General features: G+C 40.7%; 1 pseudogene; it reads left to right on the forward strand.

Moving 5' to 3' along the window:
- The first annotated feature begins 2,666 nt into the window (after positions 1-2,666).
- On the forward strand, positions 2,667-3,299 carry LOC131231064 (NAP1-related protein 1-like; annotated as a pseudogene).
- Positions 3,300-10,008: the final 6,709 nt, after the last annotated feature.

Raw genomic sequence — 10,008 nt, forward strand, 5'->3', positions numbered from 1 at the left:
ACCTAAGGTCCATTGCAATGTGTGATCCCAACATGGGTTATGTAATGATGTTTACGTCGGGCTATGCGTTGGGAGCAATGGTGGTTTGACGTCCCCATTGCAAGTATAGTGTTGGTTAAATGTCCGCATTATGACTTTCCCTAGGGCCCATACGTGTAATGTGTAGGCCGTCTAAGCCCATCTTCATTATGAACATTATCCATTCCATATAACATGTTTAATTCCATGATTCATGATCATATGCATCATACGTATGCTTGATATGAGAAATGATTGATCATAGCATATGCCTTCGGGCAGATTGTTTAGGGGCCCCTGTACAGGGGGTGTTGCCCTACATGAGCGCATGATACGCGCAGGATTGCTGTATGACTGGATAGTGTGATTCATGCATTCGCATTGTGTGATATGGTTACTGTACGCCCTAGTGACATCAGGGCCGTAGCCTCCACAGACATATCATGGTTGGCAGGATTGGATATCGAAAATACTGTTCTACATGGGGTGCGATAGATATCCCTGGGTGAAAGTCCCTAAACCCTTATGGTACTAAGAGGTTGCTCCAATGTCTAGACCGAGTGGGTGCATGAGCGCTGAGTGCCGATTACCAGATGGTTGCGCTTTTCACTTTGTCGTGGTCGGTTGGAAGGGGGTGCGGCCTTACCCGCCCGAGAGTAGGGGGCAATGCTAGGCTGAGTCTAACCAGCTCGAGGAATGGGTCCGCTATTGACGAGCCGAGCCCGATATTGGCAGGCGGATAGTGAGGTCTTTTCCACTCACCTTATTGCGCGCGATGAGGCGGCAATCTGGCTTGGAGTGTACTAGACCCCGGTGATATTCCAGATTTTGAGCTGTATTGATATGTGGACTTAGATGAGGATTTGCATGCTTGAGTTGCATTTCGCATTACATGGCCTTGGTATGGCCGACATCATTCTTTGCACCGCATGACCTTGGTACGGCTAATGGTATTCTTGGCATTCATCAGCATGTTCCGCATTACTCTGATACTGCATAACTGCATTATCACCTTAAGCATACACTTTCACCACCCTCTAAGCTTTCTATAAGCTTATGCACGACCGTTGCGTGCAGGTGACGTTGGATCGCAGTAGCGCTGAGGCTTGAGCGCGTAGCTGATCTTTTGTGGAGCTTTTGGTCTATCATCATTATATTTCCCTTATGCTCATTGTACTTGTAAAGTTTTTTATTATAGTGGAAATGTGATGGAGTTTTTTTTTGTTGTTATTTGTGGGTTATGCCTTTGGTTATGCTTATTACGAATCAAACTGATGTTGAAAATTCTCCTTGTAGCATCCCAGGATCGGAACCTGGCGAATGGGCGCTGGGAGCCGAGAATGGGGTTCTACGGAGGTTGTCGACGCCGGATTCGGCGATCGAAAATTTTGTGAGCCCGGTTTCCGAGTTTGGGGCGTGACACTAACCTCAAGTTCTGAATTCAACAGAACATTGTTGCTTGATAGGTCTTGATGGACAATCGGCAGGGTACAATCATGGTGCATGTAAGATAAAGCATGAGCCACACCTTTGATAACATTCACCCTTAGAGTCCAGTCCAACTGTGCTGCTCCCTCATCGTTGCTTAGGATGCTTGCCAAGCTTTCCCTTTCCATGTACTCATAGAATAGAAATTAGAATTGAGCATGGGAACAAAAGCCATAAAGTTTCACAATGTTGTGATTGCGGATTTCCGTTAATGTTTTTATCTCATTTTTAAAACTTCTTTGATCAGATTGATTCCCACCTTCGAGTGGGTAAAGTTTCTTCACAGCTATTATCTGGCCTCCTGGTAGATTTGCTTTGTAAACTTTCCCGTACCCTCCAGTTCCAATGCAGTATTTGTCATCAAAACCATCTGTTACCTCCACAATGTCTTCAAACGTGGCAATCCCATCATAATTCCATGTTGAAAATGTATTTCCTCTGCTCATTTCAAGAACTCCTTTCTCTATTCTTCTTCTTCTTCTTTGATAATAAAAGGAAGAAATTTTACCTACAATTGCAAATAAAAGAAACAATACTGAGAAGAGAATAACAATGAGGATCACAACTTTGTCACATTTCCTTGCATCACCATGACTTACTAAAGAGGCGTTGCAAGGTTGCAAACCTTGCACTTCACCACATAAGCCTTTGTTTTGTATGAATGGCTCTACAAAAGCCCTCTAAATGGCTTTGCAGCTGGAAAGAGGACCTTCCAAAGCATTGTATGAAAAATCAATGGATTGTATGCTGACCATCCCTTCAAAAGAAGGCGGAATGAAACCTGACAACATGTTGTGAGAGAGGTTAAAATTTTCCAGACTAACCAATTTTGCGATTTGTGGAGGTATCTTTCCATTGAGGGAGTTATGACTAGTAAGCCCTGCATGTATACTAGCACTACAAAAAGGCCATTTAGGAACAGGTACGTCTTTGGTTATGAAACGACTTAAAACCGTGCCAAATTTGGCATGGTTTTAAGCCGTGCCAGAACTAAACATAAATCCCTCTTTCCAACCCCAATCTCCATCCTGCTCCATCACTCCCAACCCTAAGATCCTCTCTCGCGATCTCTCCCTCTCTCCCTCTCTCCCACTCCCCATTCCCAACCCTCCCTCTTGAGAGCAGAAGCTTCTTTGTTCCCCCCCCCCCCTCTCTCTCTCTCTCTCTCGCTCGCTCGCTCGTTGGTAACAGAAATTAGGGTTTGGGAAAATGGCAGCAGACAAGGGCAAGAAATCCAAGGTTGCAGAAAGAGGAGATGAAGATGATTCGGATCACATCGATGGAGAGCTCATTCTATCCATCGAGATGCTTCAAGAAATCCAAGACGAGCTTGAAAAGATCAATGAGGAAGCAAGCGATAAAGTGCTGGAAGTGGAGTAGAAGTACAATGAGAAACGCAGGCCCATCTATACCAGACGGAATAATATCATTCATTCTATTCCTAATTTTTGGTTAACTGTGTTTTCGAGCCACCCTGCACTCTGTGATCTTCTGAACGAGGATGACCTCAAGGTTTTCAAGTACTTACTTTCTCTAGATGTTGAGGATTTCAAAGACGTTAAATCAGGATATTCCATTACACTTAACTTCTCTCCTAACCCTTATTTTGAAGATACAAAGCTTACAAAGATGTTTTCCTTCTCTAATGATGGAACTACAAAGATAACTAGTACTGCAATCAAGTGGAAGGAGGGTATGGATATTGTTAATGGTATTGATCATGCGAAAAAAAGGGGGCAAGCGGCCCTTTCATGATGAAAGTTTCTTTAGCTAGTTTAGTGAAGTTCAACAGAAAGATCTTTCCAAAGGGTTTCATGATGAGGTAGCTGCGATAATTAAGAAAGATCTTCACTTTTCCCCCCTTTTCTACTGGAAATCTGTTGATTGTATGATTTTTTATAACATTTTTATGGTTGCGGATTTTTTTTTTCTTTTTTAATTCGATTTGATGTTGATTTCATCAGATTTGATGGTTTACTTCCGAAATTCTCTGTTGTCGGGTTCTATTCAAAGTTCGGTGGTCATTTGAGAGGAATGGATGACAGGATGGTCTCCTCCCTCGATAACCTGCAGAATCCAGACAACATCTCTTACCTCTTGCACAGAGAGGCTTCCGAGACTAACAAGATACTCATGGGCCCTCTCAACATCAGTGTTGATTAGCAGATGGTTGGTTGTCCAGTTGCTTTGTGGTTCTGCATTGTCCTTGGTATTTTTCAATGGCTCTGATTTACTTATGAGTTTGTGATTGCAGGACCTAATAGGCTTGAATGTCACAATGTCAATAGTAGAGGTCGAGTCTATTTACATATTATCTGATTAATTACTTGCTATGATATTTCTAAACACTTATTTATTACTTTTCATTCTTTTTGAAGCTAGCAATTTAGTGTAAAACAAAAAAGAAGAAAGAAAAAGAAAGAACAAAAAGCTATGGCTTGTAAAATGTACTGGTGTATGCATTTTTGTTTTGGCTTCATGAGTAATAAAATTTAATTTTCAGACCACTATTAAGGGATAAATAAGGCCTTGTCTAGTCGACAACTTTATGAAATTTCATTTTGTGGCCATGCAGTTTTCGAAGACTCGTTTCATCTAAAACGTTGTTTTGATGACAATATATATTTCTTATTTTTTCTTATAGCACTGTTTGGATGTCCTGCATAAAATGCATTTTGTCCCACACGTGCTTGGCTATGAGGAGAGTGGATGTAGGGAAGAGACCATCCATATAAATCTCTTAGTACAAGGGATGGCTTGTCTAACGAGTAGACTGGCCTAATTTTTTAATCAATTTTCTATACTGAATGGTTTATCTGTTTTCATTGAAGGGTGGTCTCCTTGATAGTCTAGTCACCTTCATGGTTGAGCATACTTTTTTCATGTGTGCTATGTATAAATTGCAAGGAGAGGGTGTGTGATCTAGCAAAATTTCACCCATCTTTCTAGCAAGTGTTCACAACCCCCAGTGTAGGGTCGTGATGTAGTAATAATCTCAATAAGACCGAGGTCGAATCCACAGGAACTGAACCTTGTACGTAATCTGAAAGTAACTAGAACTAGAACTAGAAGAAGATGTAATCTAAATCTGAAGAATGTAGAAGAATAATGATGAATTATTAAACTAAAACTTGTAAAATTCAAAGGTGAGAAACTAGGGTGCCAAGGATCCACTTGTAGCAATTGGGAAGCTACCTTGCATTGATTTAATGACACAATTGGAATTAGAGTCCTATCCTATATTCCAATTAGTAAAAAGAGATTTGTCAGATTTCTGAACTTCTCATGGATCTAATCATTAACAGATAAGAGTGATGAAGATTTGGAAGTGATTCCGTTACCTAACCATGTCCAGGAGACAATGGCAAACAACAACAATTTACCAATCTCACAGCCAATCATAAGAGAATTGTGAAAGTTAGGAAGGATTCCGTCACCCTACCATGCCTATGGGACGATGGTGAACAACGGGACTTACTAATTTCACAATCTCAATACATGAAAAGAAGATATTCAAGCAATCGCAGATCCATTGTAATTTATGTCACAATAAACCATTAAATACTAAAAATATTCTTTCATAATCAAACTAGAATCCAAGAGGGTTCAACAAGACATGAATCAAAACAAAGAAAACATCCCAATCACACCACAAGCTTCACCTCTTAGCCCTAGCTAAGAGGTTTAGCTCATCATAGACATGATGATCTAAAGTCTTAGAAAAAACATTAAAGGAAAAGGAAAACTAAATTATGGACCCTAGCTGGATCTTGTATCCTTGGTCAGAATCAAGTTATGGACTCGATAAACGGTTCGGATTACTCCCATTCACAGCAATGGTGGCCCACCTGGATCGCCAGTTCTGTTCGCAAAACAGAGTTCGCAGCTTCTTCTTGCGCTAATGATTGGTGGGGCCATGATCGAAGCCGGAAAGGAAATCCATTCTGTCCATTGGAATCCTCTCGAAAAACCAGTTGGAAATGACGTGGTACGGCTCGAATTCAGTGTGGCCCATCATGATTTCTACTCTACCGTCCATCCTCCGTTTGGACGGCAGGGAACCCATCCTCACTACTTTTGAAATTTTGTCACCTAGGCTGTGATAAGAGGGACCGTGGTATTCTAATGGACGGTCCAGATTAATCATCTGGACCACCATGGTGGCCCACAACGATCATCCACAGGTCCCTGTGCGGACGCAGGTGAAGAAAAAAAATAGAAAATTCTGTTCTTAGAGGGAGAGATCGGGTTAGCGTCGGCTGACCAGTATCCTGGTTTTGGTGCACGGCTGGTGCGCGTCTGCTGTGCACACGTACACCCTCAAGGTGGGGTTCTCAGAGATGTTTAGATAAATCTGCTCTGTTCATCCGTTTTTCCACCAAATTTGAAGGGTTGAGACCAAAATTGAAGTATATCCAGAGATCAGGTGGGCCCCAAAGCAGTGTTTTATGGGTTGATCTGTCTGTTGGGCCACTTCCACAAGGATCCAATGGCTAAATTTCGACATGTACGGTTAATTTAGGGTCCTCAGGCTATATATAAAGTTTCAAGCAAAATGGATGGTGGGAACCCTGTAATCTTTCATTCAGGATGACTTTCAGGCCTCTTTATCGTTGATCACTTGATTTTCTCAGATCTTTGGTATGTAAATTCTTCGATCTCGGTCCCCTAAGATCACGCCCTTGCCTTGGTGATTCTTGAGCATCAAATTCATGCCTTTAGCACCCTTTTTTAGTCCAAGCTCTTAAATCCACCTTACAATAAAACACGATTAAAATAAGACGTTAAATAATATCATGTTCGTAAAATCAGGTAATAACTGGGGTCTGCTACGCAATATTTGACCCTCAACAGCAAGCTTTAACCGCCATTTTGAAAATGGTGGTGTCCCACCATACACATGCTTAATTTATGTTAATCTAGACCTTCCAAATTGCTGGCTCATTTGTGAATGGAGCATACACCAAAAAATTACCCTGAATTTTCTCTATGATGTGAGCCACTTACCATTTCAAGTTATGCGCTTTATCCAAAATGTGCACTACAATTTGTATGGTTTGAATAGCCATACATGAATACTGCATGGAGGAGAGTCAATACCATTTTTCAAAATGGTACTGACTCTTCCATTGGGACACTAGCTGATTATCTTAGTCATTCATTTGATGGGCCATCATATGTAAGGTTAGGGGAGCCCCATCAGTATTAAGCATTATGGTATTGTACATCATTGGAACCCCAATTAGTATGATTTGGATGTTTGTATATGCATGCATGCCATGTGTGGTAGATGCAGATAGTGGTGAAACCAAAGCTTAGTTAAATTGTTCCCTACAACGGACATGTCACTAACAGTTACAAGGTAACTGCCATATTGCTGTTGAAAACACTATAAAAGGTTATTTCAAGGCTCTACATGTAAAATCATTTCATTGTAATAGTCCTGTAGATGACATGTTTATCAATTCAAAATCATGTTTGGCTGAGACTATAGATGACCATTGATTGAGTTGAATGGTGGAATCGGATTCATGTAGCCGACCCTATAGTTCTTGTTAGTTTAGTTTGTCTGTTCTAATATATTCTTTGGCCCATAATTGAGCTGTTCATTCTATTTCTTTATTGACTAGATCTTTTGGATCTTTTGGGTTCCGATTGTCCATGAACAAGGGAAAAAAATTCCCCATTTAGAAATGTTGAACTCGAATATTATATTATATTATTGATATATAACTGGACGATATGTATGTTATACTCACATCTTCAGTCTGTAAAGGTGGGAACCATGATTCTCTTGTCCAGGCTATTGGTTTGTTTGAGCTTGCTTCTAGCAAAATTCTTATAAAAACGGCTTGTAGGTGAAACTACAAGAAAAATGGGATGTTGCCTCAGTTCAAAACCATGGCTAAAAGGGTTAAAAACTAAGGCTAAAGCCTTTAGTCTCAATTTTGCCTCAGTTATCCAAACCGAGGTTGGAAACGCTATGGCTAAAGGCTTTAACCTCAATTTTAGCAAGCGAGGCAAAAAAGACTTCTATAGCCTCGGTTCTTCAAGTGAAGCTAAAAGAACATTTTAACTTTGGTTGCCTTAAAACGAGGCTAAATCAAAATTTTAGCCTCTGTTGTTTCCAACCGAAACCAAATCTAAATTTTAGCCTCAATTGCCTACAACCGAAGTTAAATCTATTTTTAACCTCAATTCTCAAGAACTGAGGCTAAAGTCTTTAGCCACGGGAGTTAAAGTCTCAGTTTGGGTAACTGAGGCTAAAGATGAATTTAACCTCCGTTGGCATCAACTAAGGCTAAATTTAATTTTTAACCTCAATTCAAAACAACTGAGGCTGAATCATCCATTTAATCTATTCATAAACTTGTGCATAATCATTCATTCAATCAATCAAATATAATTATTCAATTTAATTCATTCATAAAAGCACAATACCAATAAAAAAAAGTTATCCGTCTATTTAAAGTTTTCGAAACAAACTACAAATGCACCTAAGGAAACACACTCGAAAAACCAAGGTTTGGTACAATTGGGCTTGTAGCAGCTGACACAGTTAGCTCTAATTGGCTAGGCCTCTCTCATCTGTCCAGCTCATGTTGAAAAGTAGGTGTTTAAGCACACAAGGATGCAAACATCCAGAAGCCAAAGAAATCTCCTGCTGCTACAAAACAAATAATGGATGTTCATCACAACCAAGATAGACGTTGCAAGTCAAAATTGGCATCTAGTAAGAAGGCATGCTCTAGATTTTTACAAGAAAACTAATATATGCACATCTTTTGGAATCAGAAAATTAAAAATGTTACAAAACATGAAATAACAACTAATATTGAAATTTGCTCTAACCATCCAAACAGGAATGTCAACTGATTTACATGTTTCTACAATCAGCACACACCCTATTTTCTGGCAACCTCACAAGACCCTCCAATATCTGCACACAACAACAGTTAAAACCATGAGACATGATCTGGACTGCCAAACTACACTTACCCAGAAATGAAAAAATAAAAAGCTGCAACTAAGTTAAAATGAGGACCAAAGAGAGCTTAACAATCAGAGCTAGTGAAAAGGTGAGGTAAATGCATGAAGAGCGGAAATTCTAAAACAGCAGACATGCATTTATACAAGATTTAAGGTACAACCAGCTCAGTGAGACCTGTCCATTATATGTTCTAGTATCTCATACAAGCCAAAGTGGTGAAGTAATCTGAGCCGTTAAATCAACTCTTCCATTTCCGATCACTGAGTCGGGACAGGAAACCAGTCAGTGGATTATATATTCAAAGAAGCTGTGTTTGTTTATAAACCAGACTCGGGGGGTTCTGCTGCAGCAATCCAACGAATGTTACAAGCACAATGAAGAAATCAAATTCAGTAAGTGCGGAAATGGAGCTTTGAAATTAAAATTGCAAAATGCAAGCCAAAATTGAGAGATCTAGAAACTCATCAGCGTAGGATGTTGAATCCTATTCTTGCTAATGTGTCCGAGATCCATTCTGTTCATCAGGTGGGCCCCACCATTTATGCTCCATTGGGTGTAGACCACTGTCATTTTCTCTAACCTTCCAACTTTTCGTTCCTACATATTGGACCCGATTTGGACTTTTCATCAGATCGGCCCCACCATTTATGGTGCAAAAACCAGGCTGGTCCACTCTGGTGGGTGACATCTATATATTGGATGTTGACCGCGGTCGTTTTCTCTAACCTTCCGAATTTTCTTTCCTATAGATTGGACCCGATCTCAACTGTTCATCAGGTAGACCCCACTGTTTATGTTCTATGGCGCAGAAACCACGCCGGTCCACTCATCAGGTGGGTGACACTGTACATCGCAGTGGACCATGGTCATTTTCTCTAACCTTCCCGTTTTCATCCGTACACATTGAACCCAATCCAGGTTGTTCATCAGGTGGACCCCACCATTAATGTGCCATGATCCAAAAACCAGGCCAATCTAGTCATAAGGTGGTGATGGGTTTTTTTTGACTTGTCGTTGACCAGTCGTGAGACCTGCACGACCGGTTGTGGGCTGGTGCTCGACCAGTCGTAGGTTCGAGTCATGACACGACTCAAAGTCCAGCGAGTTCGGACTAATTTTCTCCGGGGTGCTCGACCGGTCGTGGGTGACACTCGACCGGTCGTGGGTCGTAATTACGGAGATTCGTTTCGCGATTTGCGCGGATTTCGTTTCGCAAGTCCTTTTGCAACTGGGATGCGAAAGAGAGTTTCCTAAAACTACAAAAAGGGGTCTTTAGGGTTTTTCTACTATATGGGATGTATATGAAAAACACAAGAGGGTTACCAAAGGTGTGAGAGAAAGAGAAAGAGAAAGAGGAAGCTTGTAGAAGGGAGATTATGCTCATGGAGGTCATCTACTATGCAATTTATATCTCAGTGCTCCTACGTCTTCGTAATCGGTTAGATCTCTCCGTTTTCTTTTATTCTCTTACTGTTTATCCGCTCCTACGTGAGTGAAGAAGGTTATAACGT

This window comes from Magnolia sinica, chromosome 17 (assembly GCF_029962835.1).
Source record: "Magnolia sinica isolate HGM2019 chromosome 17, MsV1, whole genome shotgun sequence".
Taxonomy (NCBI): domain Eukaryota; kingdom Viridiplantae; phylum Streptophyta; class Magnoliopsida; order Magnoliales; family Magnoliaceae; genus Magnolia; species Magnolia sinica.